The following is a 22,605-nucleotide window of genomic DNA, read 5'->3' as shown; positions in this document are numbered from 1 at the left end:
CCTAGTGCCCCCTGTTAGTGCCTCTCCATTCCAGCACCGGCCCCATCACACTCCCCGTCTCCCCCCCTACCCTCAAGTCATCAACCTTAAGTAGAAATACGATTGCATCATCCCCCAGTTTAAGACCCATCAGTAGGCTCCTCTTTCCTGGAGGATAACATCCAAACCCTCAGCCTGGTACACAAGAGCCATCATCCTCTGAACTTTACATACCTGTCTATCTGGTTACCCCCTCCAACACACATGTTCCTATGCCCCCTATGCTTTGGCCTGGAATTTGTCACTGTTCCATCAAACACCTGATTTCTCACACTTCCATTTCTCTGTGTGAGTAGCCTCCTTGTCTGTCTGGGAAAGCACTATGGAACCTTGGAAATTCAGCTCAAATGTTACTGCCTCCATGAAGCCTTCCCTGATAATCTCCAGCCTCGCCCCTCCTGTTGGGTTAACTCCTTCTTTTCTTCTCTGTAGCACCACATAGGAGCTCTGTGACTTCACTTCTCACTTTTCACTGTGTTTGTTTACATAACCATCTTCCTGCTACACTGGGTACCACCATTTCTTACTGCTCTCAGCAGTCTTTAGGCAGGCATTCAGTACATAACAGGTGCAAAAACTAATTTATATATTCTTATCACACCAAATTCCCGAAAATACCAAAGGCAGTTGAGAGTAAAGAGCATAAAAAAAGGAATATGACAGTGATGTATTAGGTACACTGGATGAGAGACTACAGGTTTGGAAGGAGGGGGAGAAGATGATGGATTCTGCTTTGAACATGGAAAATATGCCTCTGGCGTCCACTGCAATCAGGACCTGCTTTCGAGGCTACAAGTGATTCTGATTAGACAGGAACAGAGAATTAAGTCATTCTTTTCACTTCCCAAGCCTAACACGACCATCTCTTTTGATAACTTCCTCCAAGATGACTCTGAATTTCTTTAGCCCTGTCTCTCTTATCCAAACATTTCCTTGAATAAGAACTGAAATGGGCACGTTTTCAGATCCTGTGTCTCTGAATGCGTGTGAGCTCAGGGAGAAGGAAACAGAAAGTGATTTGCAACCTGGCTCTGGAAGGAGAGCGACTGTAATGGGGGCCGGGGTTGTTTTCGTTATTACTGCCTCGCTTCAAACCCATGTCTGTTTATTGTTATTGTCTTGTCCCCTTTCTGATGCTCAAGCCATTTCCTCAACACAAGTGTGAAAGGAAACCTGGCAAAAGTTACCATAGCGAGAGTTCCTAATCCATAATGGATTCATCCTGAGATACAGCACGACATCTGTTAGATATTTGGAGACGCTGTCCATCCTGCCTTGAGGGATACTTAAGCAGTCAGGCTCCCTTCTCCCTGGAAGGCTATAAAACGCGGAGAGCTGCGAAGTGGCAGGAAAGAGCTAGCGATGCCCGCTTGCAAGAGCAAGTGCTGTGACTCGCAGGATGCAGATATTTGAAAAGGGAAGACTGGCGTTTAAATTTCGCACATGTGCTTGACTTCGTATTTACACAGAACTTCAATCAGGACAACGGAGAGAAAGAACATGTATTACATGGAAATGAGTTGTGTAATGGAAACTTTCATTTGCATAAGCAATTTTTACATGCTTCTGTTAAGAATTTCAGCTTCTTCTCTTTTGTTCTAAAGGGTTTGTTTTTTTTTTTAAAGTCAAATTAAGTGGATGTTCAAAGAAGCTTCATGGAAACCCTTATTGCTTCTAGAAACAACTGGTCTGGTGGGATTCCAATGGAATATTAGAACCTTTTTTTTTCCTTCCAGAATATTAAAGCATACCAATAAGAAAATGGACTTCAGAGAGAGGAAGGGAAGTTGGAGAGAAACAGAAGAGACGGGGAGGGCAGGGGGAAGCTGCTGGATAAATGAGATACAGTCCAAGGAAAGGGGAGAGAGAAGTGGAAAGAAAGCTTAGGAGAGGAGGAAAGGGTGAATAAGAAGGAGCAAGTCGATCTTAAAATAGCCTTACAGAAAAAAATTACCAAGTATAAAATCCCCTTTACCTTGATGGTAAAAGAAATCCTGAAGCAAAGCCACAACAGTTGCAACCAAGACAAGTCTTTTTTTTTTTTTAATTCCACCTGGAAATTCAAAGAGGTTATGAAGGTAGAAATTAGCAAGCTGTATACTTGGAACAACATTTTAAAAATCAAAACTAAACTTAGAACCGTGAAGGGAGTCTGAGAAAAGACAGATGCTAGAAGAGGAGAAAGAAAAACGAGGAGAAAGACGGAACAATAGAAGGGAAGAGAGTCCGAGAAAGCCAGGAACTAAACAAAAGTTGGAATATTTGTTTTATGAAGTATTAATAACTTGCAAGGGGTTATTTGTCATTGCTGAATTTAGAAATTTATTATCCCATATCAACAAGAGACCAAACCGTCCAGAGTCATTGGCTCAGACTGTTTTTAAAATGCGCCTTCATCCAGAGGACAGTGACCCAAGCTGACAGGCGGTCTCACTCTGAAAGGGGAGAGGACGGGGCCCTGCTTCTGCCGGCTCCCAGGCTCACTTCCCCGCTCATGGCCAGAGAACTCCTCTGGGGGCCGGGAGAGACTTTGAAGTCCACAAGAGTTTGGGATGGGGAAAGGCGAGTGACTGTGGAAAAGAGAATGAGAATTTATGAGCAGGACCCTTGGGGGGTTTCATATAAAAGCCCTAAATTAACTCTTAATACTTATGAAATTCTGTGCTGTCACCCACTTTCTTAACTTGATTGCTTTGTGTTTGCTGAGCCTCTTCCATATCACGAGGGACTAATCTTTGATCTTGGCAATTTCATTAAAGTAACACGGGGTTGGAGAGGTGGAGGTAATGCATGCTTCAAACTTCAGGATGAGTCTTAAGGAGGCAGGAAAGGGGGCACTGTCACCCACTCTCCATTTATCTAAGAAAAAGAGCATATAGAAACATTTGGGGATTTTGTGAACCATCTCGGATGCCCCCCTTAAGGAGGTTCACTGCCTTCAGAGATGCCCCCTTCCAAATGTCCCCTCCTTGGTCTTCGACCCACAGTGAACTCCCCTGCTCTGCCCATTCTGTCCCCCCAATTGGCACCATCGGCCATGCCTCCTGATGTGCCCCAGCCCCACTGAACTGCTCTACAGCTGACCTCCTCCAAGGGGTCTCAGTTTAGCCCTCACTTCCTCAGGAAGCCTCCCAGACCACCCAGATGACGTCAGGTGTCCTCCCAGTGCTGGGTCCCCAGAGCACCCCTTGCTTCCCCTTCTCATCACACATTCCCAGCATTTCACTTGTCTCTCCTCCAGCAAAATATAAAGTCCTTGAAGACAGGCACACTTTGAGACAGTTTGCTGCTGTCTCTTCAGTTTCCAGTACAGCGTCTGCACTCAAAATACTTCTTAAATTAGTGAATGAATGGGATTTAACATGGGATTTAAAATCAGATCTTGACTCTAAAACATATGTTCTCTCCACTTTACCATGGTGCTCAAGGTACTGTCTGCCAACGTGGTCCAAATGGGATTAATGTTAAAGAGGCAGATTCCTGGACTCCAAACTCAAACTCTCTCCCAGTCATCATTCCAGCACTGATGTTTGAGTTGCACCAGGTTCTAGGAGTAAAATACAATATTTACCTGTTAAAAACCTATGAGTTTTCATTCACTATGGAGCATACAAATTACTGCACTTGTCACAGGGAATATAATGGTGAAAATAACAGAAAAGAAGGTTCCAGTCTTCAAGGAGCTTACCTTCCAGCATGTGGATCAACATTAAATCATTAATTATACAGGTGCTATGAAAGTGTGCAGCAGGGGAACTTCGTGAATAAGGGCAGTTGGAACTGCACTTTGGAAAATTAATAGAAATTAGTAAGGCAAAGAGCAAAGGTGAGAGATTTGGGGAGAGGGGAGCTGGTGAAGCATGCACAGAAGTCCTGCGGCAGAAAGGAGACTGATGGGTTTATGGAACTGAGAGAATGTCATTGTGACTAAAGTCCAAAGAGAGGAGAAGAGAATGGCATGAGATGAGGTTGCAGAGAAAGGCTGAGGTGTCTGCTCATGCCTCCATTCCCACTTCCTTAAGACACTCACAGAATGGTTTTCTTTATGTCTAGTTAAGAAATACACAGACACAAAAAACTATGTCTGTTTTCAGCAGGAGCATAGGAGACATACTATGCATATACTTTTATTTACTTAAGATTGTGTGGTGGGTTTTGTTTGTTTTTGATTTTGCTATTATTTAAAAAAATTCTGTAATGTTCTTCTTTATCCAGAGTAATATATCCTTGAGTTTCTAGTTGAATTTAACTGGAGGTTAGTAAACCGCTGGGGTTAAAAAAAAATCAGCAGAAACACAGAAATAATCAGTAAGCTGATGTTAAAGGCAGAAAGTGTTTTGACTTGCATTTCTCTGATAATTAGTGATATTGAGCATTGTTTCATGTGCTTTTTGATCATTTGTATGTCTTCCTTGGAGAATTGCTTGCTTAGGTCTTCTGCCCATTTTTGGATTGGGTTGTTTATTTTTTTCTTATTGAGTCGTATGAGCTGCTTATATATTCTGGAGATCAAGCCTTTGTCGGTTTCATTTGCAAAAATTTTCTCCCATTCTGTAGGTTTTCTTCTTGTTTTACTTCTGCTTTCCTTTGCTGTGCAGAAGCTTGTAAGTTTCATTAGGTCCCATTTGTTTATTCTTGCTTTTATTTCTTCTAGGAGAAAATTTTTGAAATGTATGTCAGATAATGTTTTGCCTATGTTTTCCTCTAGGAGGTTTATTGTATCTTGTCTTATGTTTAAGTCTTTAATCCATTTTGAGTTGATTTTTGTATATGGTGTAAGGGAGTGTTCTAGCTTCATTGTTTTACATGCTGCTGTCCAGTTTTCCCAACACCATTTGCTGAAGAGACTGTCTTTATTCCATTGTATATGAGGTATCACCTCACACCAGTCAGAATGGCCATCATTCAAAAATCCACAAATGACAAATGCTGGAGAGGCTGTGGGGAAAGGGGAACCCTCCTACACTGCTGGTGGGAATGCAGTTTGGTGCAGCCACTATGGAAAACAGTGTGGAGATTCCTCAAAAGACTAGGAATAGACTTACCATATGACCCAGGAATCCCACTCCTGGGCTTGTATCCAGAAGGAAATCTACTTCAGGATGACACCTGCACCCCAATGTTCATAGCAGCACTATTTACAATAGCCAAGACATGGAGACAGCCTAAATGTCCATCAACAGGTGACTGGATAAAGAAGAGGTGGTATATTTATACAATGGAATACTACTCAGCCATAAAAACCGACAACATAATGCCATTTGCAGCAACATGGATGCTCCTGGAGAATGTCATTCTAAGTGAAGTAAGCCAGAAAGAGAAAGAAAAATATCATATGAGATCGCTCATATGTGGAATCTAAAAAACAAAAACAAAAACAAACAAACAAACAAAAACAAAGCATAAATACAGGACAGAAATAGACTCACAGACAGAGAATACAGACTTGTGGTTACCAGGGGGGTGGAGGGTGAGAAGGGATAGACTGGGATTTCAAAATTGTAGAATAGATAAACAAGATTACACTGTATAGCACAGGGAAATATACACAAAATGTTATGATAACTCACAGAGAAAAAAATGTGCCAATGAGTGTGTATATGTCGATGAATGACTGAAAAATTGTGCTGAACACTGGAATTTGACACAACATTGTAAAATGATTATAAATCAATAAAAAATGTTAAAAAAAAAAAAAAAGCAGAAAGTGACTTATGAGATGAATGAATTAGGACAACTGAGGATATAATACTGTGAATGAGTACTAAAGATTGGTGTGTGCTACTTTCTGAATCATATTTTCTGGCCCTAGACCAGAGGACGTTTTCAAATTACAGAAATCCCTACTTCCAGCCCTGGATATAGCCCTGGGTTCTACCTGAACTTGGTAGTTGGAAGGAGGAGGCAGCTGATGGAGGTTGAAAACTCCTTCTCTGACATCCAGACAGTGGCTTTAATTCTCGGGTTTGCCACTTACTAGATGTATGTTTTGGAACAAGCTTTTTTTTTTTTTTTTTTTTTTTTTAATTGACATATAGCTGATTTATAATGCTGTGTTAGTTTGGTTTCAGGTGTAAAGCAAAGTGATTCAGTTATACATATATATTCTTTTTCAGGTGAAAAAAAGAATATATAATGGATTCTTCTCCATTTATAGGTTATTATAAGATATTGAATACAGTTCCCTATGCTACACAGTAGGTCCTTGTTGTTTATTTTATATGTAGTAATGTATGTATGTAGTAATGTATGTTAATTCCAAACTCCTATTTTATCCCTCCCCCCTTTTCCCCTTTGGTAACCATAAGTTTGTTTTCTATGTCGTCTGTGAGTCTATTTTTGACTGTAAATAAGTTCATTTGTATCATTCTTTATATTCCACATATAAGCACATCAGGAGCAAGCTTCTTTAAGCCTCAGTCTCCTCACCTACAAGAGAGAAAATATTAACTCCCATGTAGGGTTGTAAGGGCTGAAGAAGACAGTACAGGCAAGGGTGTAGCACCTGCCTAGAAGGGCAGCACTCAGTCAACGTTAGCTAGTTTTACTGTTATCAAAGTGAAAAAGCGGCCAGTGTGCAATACTAGCTTTCATATTTAACGCTTTGTGTGTCCCCCCACCCAGATCTCAGTGTTTTGCCTATGTTAACTCATTGAAGCTCACAACGCTATGAGGTAGGTTCAATCATTGCATTTTTATAAATAAAGAAACTGAGGCCAACGAGACTAAATCACTTAGAGTTCATCTGTGGCAGAGCCAGAGCAGGAACCCAGGCAGTCTCTCTGTGCTTGTGAGCCAGAAATAGCCACAGGGCCAGAACCACACATCACAGCTAGGAAGGAACCCAGAGGTGATCGAGTGAACCCTAGTCTGTAGATGAGAATGCTGGGGTCCAGAGAATTGAAATGACTTGCTTCCAGATCACAGATTTAACTTGAGAAAGTCCGTGATCATTTAGAACGTACATAGTGCTTGAACATTTTGGAGTTGTTATCTTACAAACACACTTTCATTTAGACGACCAAAGGCATACTGCCCCTTGGACATCAAACGGTTCTTATGTAATGCAGCTTTACGATTTAAATGTTGTTAATCCCAAAGCATATGGATTTGATTTTTCTTTAAATGTTCACAAGTTTAGAAATGAAGGGAACAGAGAAGAGCCCTGCAGAAGGAAGTTTGAGGGTTGTTTTTTTTTTTCAAAATCCTAAAGGTTTTCTTCTTTTTTTTAAGTTTCAGATATTGCATGACAATTGGTCAATTCAGCTCTGCTCTCCACACCCACTCGGCTTGTTTATGTCACTGTGACTTAGACTCTTTTGTCTTTACTATCCCTGAGATCTACATTGTAAGCAACGAATTCCTTTTGTTTATCAATAAAGCACCAGCTACCAAATAAATCTCTCCATTCCAAACTTGGATAAACAGTTCATTTTCCTACCCAGTTTATAATTACTTCTGGAACCTCCTTCAAATTCACTATTCGGTGCACTCAAAGAACGGTCTGGGATCCAGAGTTGAAGCTTCCCCACCTGCACATAAAGCAGTGTGTTCTAGGGTGAACAGTAAAAAATATTAAAGTTAGGAGAGTTCTAATTCTGGTCTTCCCTCCAGCCTGTGTGTTAATCAAGTCCTTAGAGCTATTTAGGGTTTGTTTTCCTGATCTATGAATGTGGCCCTAAGGATTATCCTCTTCACATTTGAATTTCTGTGAGAACTGAGACAATGGATGCTAAAGCACCTTGAAATATTTAAGCCTCTTACACATGTAGCATTGCAGAACATTCAAACCATCATTCCTCTGTTCTTCCCCTGGCCCTGGCCTCCACCTCCTTCAAGATGCAGTTCAAGTGTCGTCTTCTCAAAGAAGCCTTCTCTGAAGTATCTATCCTCACATATAGCCTGTCACTTAGTAACCGTCTGGTCACAGCTCTCCCGCTCTGCAAGACCACGAACCTATTCTTAGCCATCATTTTCTTTTCTTTTTATTTTTAGTCCTCCAAATAGTCACAAAAGGGGTTTTTGAGCACATACTCTGCACTTGTAGGTCTCAAGAGCTGGAAATTGAAAGATGGCTAAGAGTCATCCCTGCCCTCAAGGAATTCACAGCCAATTAGGAGCGGCCGAGAAGGAAACCAACCATCCCAATAAAGGATGGCAAAGACAGGCCTGCATGGGGGCTTTGGGAATGGAGTGGACCCTTCGCTGCAGGCTGGAAGCCATGCTTCTCCCGGGCCTGCTGAAAGCATGCTGTAACTTTCACTCATTCACTTTCAACAGGGTCTCTAGCAGACATGAGCATCAAATCTACTCTCCCAGTCCTTCAGAAAGACGTTTACTATCACCACCCACCAAGTACTAGTGATGTGCTCCAGGCGTTTCTCTGAAATTCCGGTGACCAAATAACTTTGGCACCGTTGACCACACACCCAGGTGGTGCTACATATATAGGCCCCATAACAGCAGCTCATGAATCATTCCCTTCGGCTACATAAAGAGCAAAGCCAAAGGCACCTCTGGCGCTCACCATGAGTTCTAGGTCTAGCTTAGAGGAGCTGCAAGTTAAAGTCTTAGCTTCTTCAGCCTGTGTTTCTTTGCATATTCATATTTAGAAATAATAACAATCCCTTACATCTGTAGAATACTTTACATTTTACCAAATACCTCCATACCTATTTGATCTTGGCAAAAATGTTCATTTCAATGGATAAACAGGGCTTATTTTCTCTGTTTTATAGATGAGAAAACTTGAGATGAGGTGACTCAGACTAAAACCCATGTTTGTTGATCCATAATCCAGTGTTCTGACAACTCTATCACACTGCGTGACCAGCGTACAGACCAAGAGAAGGGAAAAACTCCAGCATGTACATTGCTACATAAAGTAGACAGACAGGCATATGAATCTGGAGCCCAGAGGAGAGGTCTAACTGGTAACGAAGACTAGGCTTTTTGAATACAGAGCCATGCAAAAGACTTAACAAAGACAGAATCCATTTATTTGATATATAATGTGCCAAGTCAAGTAATATATGCAGAAAACATTAGAAGCATGTAGAGTTCTATCAATTATGTTAAAGCACTGGCTTCTAATTTCTCTTTGAGGAGAATGTGTACCATGACAGCAGCATTTATTACACACCATGGTTATTTTCATGCTGGCCACAACCACTCGAGACAAAGCCACCTGAGGTAGGTGCTGTGTATTTTAAATCAGTCTGGCATCCCCTACAATGTCGAAGAGTCTTTCTGGTTGCGGCCCCAGCCCCTCTGTAGTTCAGTTCCATGCCTGGATTTTCAAAAACTGATGTGATTTGGTGACTCACAGCTGATGGAGGCCTTAGAGATCTTATAATCCAATCACCTCATTTTTAAAATGCAGAAGCGTAGCAAATAAATAATTACTTTCCCTATTGCCCCACAACTACTTAATGAAAAAATTGGAACTAGAACATAGAATTCCCAACCTCACCACTCCTCAAAGACCACTGCCCAAGACTGTCCCACTACCCCGGGACATTTGGGTCCTGGGTCAGATTTCTCCATGTGTAATGCAGAGGATGCTGAAGGAACTATAACAGCACAAGAAATTTCTAGTAACTTTTTCTATTTAGCAGTAGAAATTCTCCTGTAATCTTAACCAAAAATAATGAGAAATTCTATGTTATAAATAGTCTTTGGTATAGAGCTGAGACACAATAAATTTTTTTTTGATTGACCAAGTTTAAATAAATTATTAATTCAAGATCTGTAAAGAAAACATTTTTCTCTAATGTTTTAAATTTCTTTTTTGGAAAGTAATGATTAAAGTTTTGAGACACAGAATTGAAAAGTAACAATACCTCTAAATTTATTTTATTCAAATTGGCTTCATTAATAACATTCTTTTCAATATGTTACAGCAATGTTGGGAAAACATAGCAACTAGGGTGATTATTTTTGAATCTTCCTTGCCATAACAACATCTTTTGGAACTTCTTGAATACATCTGACATGTTGAAATATAGCATTGGTTTTCCATGCAGTTTTAAATTAAATTTGTTAAGAACGCTAAAAATATCAGTTAAGTAGCCAAACTTGTTACCCATATGACATCTGTAGAAATATTTTCCAAGAGAGATTCTTTTATAACTGAAAATGTGAATCTCATTTGTGAGTTTCTGTGCCCTGCTTAGTACTTTCTCTTCCAAAAATCAAGGACTTTCAGAGTGATATTGTAAATAACAATGTTTAACTACAATTTCTGAACAAAATATTTCCAAAACCCAGTTACCTAGTAAAAAGCCTTTCAATAAATTAAAAACAATTCAATGTATTTTTAAATATATCCATGACAATTAGCAGAAATGTTCGAGATTCCCCAGATTTATGAAGTATTCTTAAGTGTTTTGGAATGGAACCATTATTAATAAACTCTAACCATTTTACTAACTCCTATATACTTTCCAATATATTTTCAGTCTTATCACCTGTAATTATTTTGTAGCTTTTTCAGGTCAATTTATGTTGACTAACAATTTTTCTTCCTGAGTCTAGGAAGAAATTCAAATCTAGGCTAAATTAATTCTAATCTAGGTAAAATTTATACAACTGAACAAATTCGCTATAAAATTGTCTTGCCACAATTATCTTACAAATATCAGGACATTCACTAGACTGGATTCTAGAATCCAAACTTGAGTATGTAATAAACATTGCCGTGGAATATTCTTCAACAGTAAAGATTATATAAGATAAAATAAAGGTATACACAGCATCAATACATAATGGAAAAATAAATTTTCCAGCAATTATAGTAACAATTTTCTCTTTGCCACACTATATATTAATACTATAGACTATTAAATATGGTAATAACAAAGGCTTAGTGGTTGAAAAATGTTGCAGAAAATGTTGCAATCATTTTTTTTTCCCAACAAAAATATTTGAGAATTTTTATCAACAACTTTGGCATACTGTGTTGCCAAGTAGATTTTTATCTCTTAATTTTGAAGGTTTGAACTTTCATAACAAAAATACACTGGATTCTGTTATTCTCATTGTGTTTTCAGCACTTGATAAAATTATTTTTTCAATAAACTTCACTATAAGAAATTTTTTAGAATAGGGTCAATGATTTTAACAATATTATTACACTTTATACCCAGGAGTTGAAATTGAACATGAATATTATTTTTTCTTCTAATAAAAAAATCAATATATTTTATTGAGCAATCTATACTCTTTGTTATTAAATGCCACAATTGTTGCAAACTCAGAAAATGTCATATTTTAAACTTCCTTTCTAAAAAACGCACTGAAAGTTCACAACTGAAATTTGACTGAAAGTCTCCACACTCTTGCTTAGAGCTGAGAAACGTAATTTCTCACTTAGCTTCAAAACTATGGGCTATAGTAATAAAAAAACTAAACAATACACTTTAACCATCCTGTTATATTGATAATCAAACTGGCTGTCATATCACAAAACCAAATGAGAAAACAATAAGCAATAAATTAAAAACTCATTCATACCCAGTGTGTATCTTTGTCATGTCTCCTTCAAAGAAATTATCTCCCATATGGCTCAGTAGTTGGCCTGGTATTAATTGCAATACATGTGGTTCCTACTTAGAATCCTTGAAATGCACTGGTATTTTCTACCCTATTCTTTTCTGTTATGCATTTCCCTCTAAGTATTGTCATAGCTGCATCACACAAATTTTTATATACTGTATTCATTTTCATTTAACTCAGAATATTTTCTAATTTCCCTTGTGATTTCTTGATACACAGATGGCATAGAAATATGCTATTTAATTTTAGAATATTTGAGTATTTTACAATACTGTCTCCAATAAGTTTCTGTCATTGATTCTAGCTTAAATCGATTTTTATCAAAAGAACATACTCTGCATAATTTCAATTCTTTGAAATTTGTTGAGTTCTGTTCCATGGCCCAGGAGGTAGTGGATCTTTGTGAATGTTCCATATGCATTTGAAAAGAATATGTATTGGTGGGGGAAGTGTTCTGTAAGTATCAATCTGCTGATGGTTGGTGGTATGGTTTTGGTCTTCCACAGCCCCACTAATTTTTTGTCTACTTTTTCTATTAGTTACTGAGTGAGAGTATTATGTTCTCTATCTATAACTGTGGACTTGTTTATTTCTCCATTAATTTCTGAAAGTTTTTGCTTTATGTATTTCAAAATTCTGCCAAGTGTATACACTTTCTGAACTATTATCTTTTTGATTAAATGACTACTTTATAATAATGTAGTGTTCCTTTGCACTCTGTTTTGTCTGATAGTAACACAGCTACTCTGACTTTCTTTTGATTAAAGTTTGTGTGGTATATCTTTTTCCACACTTACACTCCCACCTAGCTACATTTCTATTTAAAGTACATTTCTCATAAATAGTATATAGATTTATCTGGCTTTTTACCCAACCTGACAATCACTGCTTTTCTTTTTCCCCCAACGTTTACTGTAATATAACTGACATATAACATTGTGTAAATTTAAGATATACAACATGATAATTTGGTATCCATATATATAGAAGCACAGCTTTTCAACTGGAGGGTGTAGACCATTTACATTTGATCTGATAATTCATATGGCTGGACAAAAATATGTCATCTTGCTAGTTGTTTGCTATTTGTCTCATCTGTTCTTGATAGCTTTTTGCCCTCTTTTCTTGCTTTCTGATTATTTTGCGCTCATTTTACCTCCATTATTGAGTCCTTAGTTATACCTCTGTTTTAATTTTACTTTTAGTAAAATTATGGCTTATGACATCTGCAACTTATAAAATGTATTCTTTCTCTAGCTGCCCTCAAGATATTTTCTTCATCTTTAGTTTTCAGCAATTTGAATATGATGTGTTGAGGTGTGAGGTGTTGGGGAAGGCAAATAATCCTGCTTAGGGATTTACTGAGTTTGGGGATCTTTGGTTTATTACATTTTTATTAAAGTTTGGGCCATGATCTTTTTCAAATATTTCATCTGCTTTGTTCATTTCTTCTCCAGCTGGGATTCCAATTATACGTATGTCAGACTTCTGATACTGCCCCATGATTCTTGGATGCTCTGTTCTCCTCCCTGCTTGCTTTTCTTTTTTGTGTTTCAGTTTGGATGATTTCTATTGTCCAAACTTCAAGTTCACTCATTTTATTTCTTTCACTGTATCCAATCTGCTTGTAAACTCTTTTTTTATATACAGTTTTCAGCACTTTACTCAAAAGTCTCAATCTATTCTTGCATGTTGTCTACAAACTCCAATGGCTAATATATTTAATAAATATTAATCACAGCTATCTTAAAATACAAATTTGATGGTTTGAACATCTAAATCATCTCTATTATTGATCTCATGACAAGTTATTTTTTCCTGCTTTTTAAAGTTTTTGTAATTTTTATTGTTCAGAACAATATAGGTAGAGTTAAAAAATTTATATGCAGAAATGGGTGTGTTTCTTCTTCTGTCAGGCCATTAGTATGGGAAGTTGATTCAATCTAACTGATCTGGGTTATCATATTGCTATAGTTACTTTTGGTGCACCACAGACTCAAATTCCTCCAGCAGTGGGTTACTGTTACCTTGTGCTTAGTGTGGAGTAAGGAATGCTGAGGAGTTTTCCTCAGTGTTCTTGCTTCACTCTCTGCTTTCAGCAGCCCCTGCAACTCTGCGCCACAGACACATCTGTCTCCATGCTTCTGACCAACTCCAGCAGAAGACAGCTGCTGCTTCTTATTTGGTGCTAGACTCAGAGGGGGAGTTCTTGGTTCTCCTGATCCAGACTCAGTCTTAGGCAGGTCCTGTGTACCATGGCCTTGGGAATTGAGGATTTTTAGGATTCCTTTCAAAACCTCACAATGGCAGCCACTCTGCCCTGTGTCCATGTGGTGGTAGTGGGAGGCAGGGCATTGGCAGTAGAAAATTTCTTGTCTCTTCTCAGTAGCAGAAGATATCCGCTTTGTATCAGTGCAGAATCCTGGATCCAAGAGGGCTTCAAGCCCTTTGTTCAGCATCTTAAGACCTTTCCTTCAGTATGAGAACGATCTAGGGACGTTAGCAGTGCTTTACATCTGTGGATCAGCAGCTGATCCCTACCACTGAGACCCCATCGCCTGGATCCTGCCCTGTCCCCAGTCTTTCTTTTGAGAACCCTAATGAGTGGAGATTCCCTTGTGTCAGTGCTCCCAGCCATTCTAAGCTATCATACAAATCTATGCTCAACCTATAAGAATTCATCAAAATTCTTAGCTGTCTTCTTCTTTCCTTTCATGGCAGCAACTTCTTCCCATGTTATGTCAAAGGTGAAATTGTCCCTGTGTTTGTTCTCCTCCTCGGAGAGACCTGCACTTCTGAAATTCAGTTCTCCTGGTTGCTTTGTTGCCTCAACTCTATGATGGTTTTAAGAAAATTATTACTTTGTTGATTATTCAGTATTTTCTCATTAATAGAATAGGAGCAAGGTTATCGTATAGCTTTCTACATTTCTCATTATCCTAAGAAGAACCAGAATCCTATCTATTCTGTACTATTCTATTCTCTTCTATTTCAACTATATCTCAATAATGCTGGAAAAAATATTATACACATTCTCTTCCATTTTCTTCCACTCCATTAAAAAAAACAACAAGCACAGGAAATGACCACCAAATTTAAAGTTTCACAATCCATAAATTAGTCCTGACCTGATCAAAACCATAAAAGTGAATACAATGGATTATTAGAATCAAGGAAAAAAAATTTCCTTGACACTAAGCATTTATTTCAATAACATTATCTGTGTATCATTCAGCTCAATACCAGCAACTCTTCTGCAGTTCTGAGAACAAAGTAGCTGCTCAATTATACAAAGGGATAAGCTGCATAAGAAAATAAAATTTAGCTTGACAGAGATAATATCTGTATAAGGATTAGAACTACCTAAATCTGTAAGGGTTAATTAACCACCAGATTTACTGAATCTAAACCAGGTAACTTTGACTCTTAAAAATCAGATCCCCATGTCAAAGGACAAATTTACCACCAGTGAGGGCTATACACAGATGTTCCAAAAGTGTTTTGAGAAATACATGCAATAAATAAGAATTGCAAAATAAATCCCCCCAAAGTTTCTCTTTTGATTGGAATGACACTCTACAGAGATTGTTTTGTAGAACAATCTCTCTATTTTGCAACCAGGTCTTATAATACAGGAATTTCTGCTAAAGACTAAATTTTTAGCTTAGCTTTATGGTTAAGAAGAAGCTAAGAAGAAAGCTAAGAAGAAAGCAACAAGGCAAGCAGAATAAAAGTTACAGTGGGATCTATAGATTCAGAAATCACCTGCACATGTAGCCAATTAGTGTGGATGACCTTCCTACGAAAATGGTTACTTAGGGAAGCAAGTGGAGGGTCCAATGAACGGCTTAAAGGGAGAGCCCCAGCGACCCTATTTGGGTATGGAATTGAAACTAACAAAGAAGAGTTGAAAAAGGGAAAGATAATGAGAGGACCAAGGAGAAAAAGGAGGAAAGGAAACATCCAACTAAACTAGTATGAGCTTTTATAAAGTGCTCTGATAATTTTCTTTATTATCTGTAGCCTTATATTTTAAACATTTTATGGTTTTACAAAAGTCACAGACCATGGAGTGGGGCTGACAAATATACCAGGTATCAGGGGTTACGTAAACAACCTTTGGTGAACTCCATAGCCTAATTTACTGTCATAAACACTGTGGGAAGCAGAGATCTCTATGGCAGCTGGGTGTGGATATTCTCACTGTCAGCAGGGAAGATTCATTGCATCCTCACAATGCTGGGACCCCAACAGCATTTACCAAGACAGATGACTTGGTGACAGACACTTCAGGCTGAAAGTTAATATTTAGCCCAGTAAGATGAAACTTGAGAACATCAGAATCGTGCCCCTGGGCCGTCCCCTTGGTCCTTACAACCCAGGAGATTGTCTGTAATAAGGACTCCAAGAGTGAGTCCTAGAGGGCTGGGATGTCACATTTGCTATCAGCCTTGGAGGTCAGGGAAGTGGCCAGTCACCCTGGCCACCCTGGATAATTATGTTATACCTGTCATCCAGGAATGAATTGAACCTCTGAAGTCTACTTGTATTTTTTGCCAGTACCACCTCTTAGGCTAATGGGTTCCAGAAGTGTATTCGCTTTCCTCTGTTGAAATTATAATTCCCTTTTATTTATTCTAAACTTACCACTTCTGAATATCTAGTATGTGTGTTTGTTAAACAAGCCTCAGCTTATCCTTGACTTGATAAACTTTGATTTTATCCAAACGTAGTCTTATCTTTCCAAATGAAAGGTCTTTTTGTTTGAGACTGAATTCTTACAGCTCTCTCTTCTCCCACCACATCCTCAATCTGTTAAAATGTCTGTCTGGATTTTAAAATAAAAATGTGGGGAGCAGACCTTAATGACATAAACTAATATTCTCTTGTCAGCCACAGCTACCCTACCTTTTTCTATTTCTCTCTGGAGATGAATTGAGCAGCATTTTTTTTTTTTTTTTTTTGCTCAACTTCAGAACAGAAGGTATCTGATTACAGCAATGACTTTCTCCTAAAAATGAGAGGGAGCAAAACTGTTACTCTCTTAGCAAATCAGGTTCTCCTTTAATCTCTGATAATGAAATTCAAATTGAATCAGTGCCTTCAGTGTGATTGAGTGCTTTAAGAAAATGGTATTACCTCAGAATATTCAGGCAACAAAACTAGCAGACCCAATAATTACTATCCTTCCGAGCAGTCCCTCTGAAGGAGGCTATATGCTCATGCAGGTGACCCTGCCTTAGCACAGGACACATCTGTAGTCACCCTTTTGGAAATTCCTGTAGAGCCAGTGTGTAAACTAAGTGAGCAGGAAATGTCATTGCTTTATCATCATACTTGACTTTTGAATAAGACATAAAAAGCACTTAGATTTCAGAATTCACTTTTTATCTCATTTCCAAATGAATTGGCCATGTTTTTCAAATCGCCTTCAAAGGAGGTCACCACTGAGGACTAGCCCTTCTCAGCAATCTTGCCACAACCATCAGCAAGCACCCCTAGGAGCCTACAGTAAACAGGCTCCGTGCCGCCAGGGATGTAGTGATCCTTCAGATGCAGTCCCCGCTCTTACAGATCCTGCAGTCTAAGCAGAAGCGAAACACAGGTGCAATATGAAAAGTGCTAGGTGAGAGTTGGGACGAGTCTGGACTAAAGCTGTCTGAGCAGTTGTAACAAGAGGAATGGGACCTGTGCTCAGCCCAGGAGGACTCGTAGAGCTGGGAGAGGGTGCACACAATATGCAAAGACCAGTTTGGCTAAAAGTAATGGAAGCGGGAGACAAGTTCCACTACCGACTTCTGTTGCTTTTTGGAAGTTATTTAACCTCTTGAATTCTCCTTTTAATCACAGTACCTAGGCTTCTGGTTCAAAATGGCAGACTGAACACATTCACTTACTGCCTTCTTTCCTCTAACCCAGTGAGACGGCATGCATAGTGTATCTGGCACCTGGACTGGGTCGTCTTTTAATACTCCGTTTTTCCTTATGACAACATTACTTTCAGTAATAGTCATTATTTCCTTGGCCTGTTCCATTGTTCAAAACAAAGAATTAATTCATAAACAAGAAACTTCCATTTAAAGATACCACTGTAATTTTATAAAAGCTTTTGTGCATAAACTACAATTTGCACTTACCATAGAAAAATATTATGGCTCACAGTTTGCTCTGTATATCATTGTTTCAAAGTTAAACACAAAGGAATGGGCACATGGAGCGAGACAACTGAAGTAACTCAAGTTCTGTTTCTTTATCTTCACAAGACCACACTGTCAATGCTTATTTCCAATCTACTGTTTAAATGCAGGAATATGTAGTTCCACAGGAATTGGAAACACAAATGGCGCCAAAAGCAAGTTTGAATGATTCCAAAACTTTACAAACTTGAAACAAATATGTGTAGCTGCGCCCATTGGTGTTGGAAAAAACTGTATAACTGGGAGGTTTCCAAATTAACTTCCCAGTAAAATCAAATGTTTCTTAGACAATAAATAGTAAAAATGTGCTTATTTGAAACATACATATATTTTGTTAAAACTCTACAGTAACCAAAGCAATTGTTTAGAACTTATATTTTTTTAAAAGATGTGTTTTTCTGTGGGGGTGGGGGGAGGAAGGGGACGGAGAACATTTTATCTGACCTTGGTGACAATTAAAACCAGACTTCCTTTTGGTTGGTTTTATTATTGTTTATAAATGCTCTACCAGCAATGTACCCACTATTGCTTACACTCTGAATGGGGCCTTCCAACTGCCCCATCTTAAGCGCACCACCGCAGTAAAATACAAACGGGAAAAATTCATTAAAAGCACTGATAATGGGAGTAACAGTCATTTCTAAAAACTCCTAGACCATAGGATCATACTGCTCAATAAACTAGGATGTAAGAGGCTGAGCTCAGGGCACGTAGAAGGCTGCCGCATTGTAAGTCTTCACTGTGGAGGGTTTTGGGATGAGTGAAGGAGGAGAGTTTGGAGGAGGCAGAAGCGGATGCAGTGAGTGCAGAGCTACCTGCTGAGTCAGCCTGACACCACCCCTTCTCCAGTCACCCTGCCCTACGCAGCAGCAGTGTCCTTCCCCTGGATGAAGACGTGAAGATTGCTCCCAAAGGAATTCAGCAACCTGCCTAGGAGGACACTGTGTCCCCACAGGAGAGCTGGCACCCCAATGCTAACTCTTCATCAAAGGCCAGCAGAGGTAGAGTTAGGAAGCCTGACGATCAACATGCCCAGAATTTGAGCCGCCATCTCCTAGGCGGGTGGGGAGTGGCAGGGGGTGGAGGCTGAAGCAACAGAGGAAACCACAGCTTTGCTTTTACTAATCAGTCTAGTTATTCCTTCTTAAATACAAATGCTAGTCAAGGCTTCTGGGAAACTTGCAGAGTCAGGTGTTCAAAAGAGAAGGAATAGAACAGAAAAAAAGAAAAGAAAAGAAAAAAACAGAAGATATCTAGAAAAAAGAAACAGACACCAAAATAACCCTAATTAATAGCCCCAGAGAGGTTTAGGAAGAAAGAGCATCCATCAAACAAGAACAGGTTACTATTTTTTTTTTTAAAAAGACATCATCAAAGAACAAGAATGCGTCCATGGAAATAAAAACATATAATTTAATACAAGGGCTGAAAGGAGTTCAGGAAAACTTTCAGAACAGAAGTTTAAAAAAAGACAGAGAAAATGTAAGTGCAAATTGAACGTTTTAACATGTCAATGTTCCAATATTCCATTTTTCTCAAAATATCTGTTATTAAACCTGTTAAAAATATTAGTATTGATGAATGACATATTAGAACCTAAGAAACAAAGCATTACACTATGATTCTCTACATGTCTATACTTTATCACAGAATCACAGATTAGTGCCAAAAGTGGAAATCATCAAGGTCAGTTTTTTCCCCAAATGCAGATGACTAGGATTTGACAAGTTTTTTTCAGCAGGTTTAAAGGGAAGCTGAGTGAGTAAAGTCCCATGTTCTTACATCTAATTTAAACAGAGTGGTTTTTCTTCCACTGGCTTTTTTCCTACTGGGGTTCTATGTACAATTGCATTTGTAAAGGAGTGATTTGCTGCAGAACTAGGTGAAGCATGCAGGACTAATACTTGGGTGTTCCGTTCAGACTGTATTTTTAAAATATTTGTTCACTTATCTAGAAATACTAAACACTACATGAAGGATGCAGAAAAATAGGACTGCTAGTGGTGAGGTTCAATCTCTCCCCTGTCATCCAGGCCTCTTGGATGGGGCCCAAGCTTGCGGGGTAACAGAACAAAAGCCCTGCGGTAAACCTGATTCCCTCTCGTTAGAAGGGTTTATCCTCCATCTGTTGCTCCTTAAGCATGCTCCTTGGGAATCCCACCCAATATCCCAAGTGGCTTACTTTAAGATCACATATGGTACTCTTTCTGAGAGGAGTTCTGATAAATTCAGCTTTCTCCATTTTATTTTATTTCCATTGCTGTTTTAACACCTCAGAGAGATGGAGATCCTGGACAGCTCCTCAGCTGGCCAGCCCCATTATGTGGCTCAGTGCATTTAACATGTGTTTGATAACTACTCATCAAAATCAAACCTCCCATTTGCAGCTGAGGAAACTAAGATCTGGGAGACAGAATTACCTAACCAAGGTTATATATGTTCCCACTACAGTCAACGTTATTGTTGTGCTTTCTAATAGTTTCCCTCAGGTATGTTTTTTTTTCTTCTCAAACGGATGTCAGCTGCCTTAGTTAATGATCATTGCTTAGATTTTTTTTCGAACTCCTTCAGCACAACGTTAAGAATAAAACAGGTGTCCAATAAGTACTTGTTGGCAATTTTTAAATAGCTTTTGGAAAGAAAACAGACTTCCACTTTCCAGTAGTATACAGCCGGATGTAGTAGCCCAACATTTTTGTTGCAACAATTAGGGAAAAAATTGAAAAATAATTTAAAATAATGTTTTTGGAGACATTAGATAACTATAGAAGCAAAAATGGTTAAATTATCTAACTTTCCAGAGAAGAAAATGTCCTCTCCGCTGCTAGCTGACAAATGCTGGCTATTTTGTATGGTGGTGGCATTTGTCAATCAAGTGTGCTGAGAGGTACAAGTAATTTACTCTGGAAAAGACCAAACTTTGATAGCCATACAGACTATGTTGAAGGACTGAAACCTAGTTAAGCCCCAGATTTCCCACCATTTTTCCCAATAAGACATCTGATGAGGTATGCAGAAGCACAAAGGGTAGTAACAAAAATCAAAAAGTAACCACTTCTGCAATAGAAGTAAAGGCAAAAATAAATTAAATTAAACTTATATGCTTTTGCACAGCAAAGGAAACCATAAGCAAAATAAAACAACAACCTATAGAGTGGGAGAAAATATTTGCAAAAGATGAGACTCACAAGGGCTTAATTTCCAGAATATATAAACAGCTCATACTAGTTAATAATTAAAAAAACAAACAACCCAATTCAAAAATGGGCAGAAGACCTAATAAGCAATTCTCCAATGAAGACATACAAATGGCCAATAGGCACATAAAAAATGCTCGATACCGCTAATTATCGGAGAAATGTAAATCAAAACTACAGTGAGGTATCACCTCACACCAGTCAGAATGGCCATAATTTAAAAGTCCACAAATGATAAATGCTAGAGAGAGTATGGAGAAAAGGGAACCCTCCTACATTACTGGGAATGTAGTTTGGTGTAGCCATTATGGAAAACAGTATGGAGATTCCTCAAAAGACTAAAAACAGACTTACCATATGATCCAGCAATCCCACTCCTGGGCATATATTCAGAGGGAACTTTAATTCAAAAAGATATATGTACCTCAATGTTCACAGCAGCACTATTTACAATAGCCAAGACATGGAAACAAACTAAATGTCCATTGACAGATGACTGGATAAATAAGTTGTGGTATATTTATACAATGGAATACTACTCAGCCATAAAAATATAAAATAATGCCATTTGCAGCAACATGGGTGGGCCTGGAGATTGTAATTCTAAATGAAGTAAGCCAGAAAGAGAAAGAAAAGTACCATATGATATCCCTTATATGTGGAATCTAAAAAAAAGACAAATGAACTTACAAAACAAAAACAGACTCACAGACATAGAAAACAAACTTATGGTTACCCAGGGGAAGGGGGTGGGTAGGGACAAATAGGGGGTTTGAGATTTGCAGATACTAACCACTATACATAAAATAGATAAACAGCAAGTTTCTTCTTTTAGCACAGGGAACTATACTAAATATCTTGTAGTAACATACAATGAAAAAGAATATGTAATCAAATATATGTATGTGTATGTATGACTGAACTATTATGCTGTACACCAGAAACTGATACAACATTGTAAACTGACTATATTTCAATAAAATAAAAAAGTAGCCACCTCTGCTGGCAGGTTTTGAGGGAGGGGATTGGTTGGAAGGGGACATAAGGGAACTTTTGGTGGTGAAGACTACATCCTATAACTTGTTTTGAGGGATGATCACACAGTTGTGTCTATGTAGATAAAGCCTACCGTTCTCCTCCTGTATCAGGGGAGACCAGCTCTTTCCTTCTCCTTTGAGTCTTTCCTCTGAGTGCCTCCTTTACTACCTTCACAAAACACTCACACCCATCCCCACAGAGTCAATCAATTTCTTCTTCATTTCCAAATTTTACTTTGGACATTTCTCCTACATACCACTGGTTTTACACTGCACAACAACTAATTGTTTGATTGTTGTCTTTATTCTCTTTGATTCCCATTCCTCAGCTCCTTATCTTCCTCCATTCCTCCCACAGGCAACTCTGTGTTAGCTCTATGTCTTTACAAAGCATCCATGTTGCTATGTTGCAGCTAGCCTGTTACTTGTAACAGATTACTCATAATATTCTAAAGTGAACACAGCCACCACACTTTATCCGTATATTCTCCAAGTGATACACAACCAGAATGCCATCAGCTCTTTACTACCATACTAAGGCGGCAATGAACATATCTGTCAATGTTTCTTTCTTCTGTA

This window comes from Camelus dromedarius, chromosome 15, assembly GCF_036321535.1.
Source record: "Camelus dromedarius isolate mCamDro1 chromosome 15, mCamDro1.pat, whole genome shotgun sequence".
Classification (NCBI taxonomy): Eukaryota; Metazoa; Chordata; class Mammalia; order Artiodactyla; family Camelidae; genus Camelus; species Camelus dromedarius.
The sequence above is the reverse complement of the archived record's forward strand: the minus strand, read 5'-3'. Positions refer to the sequence as shown.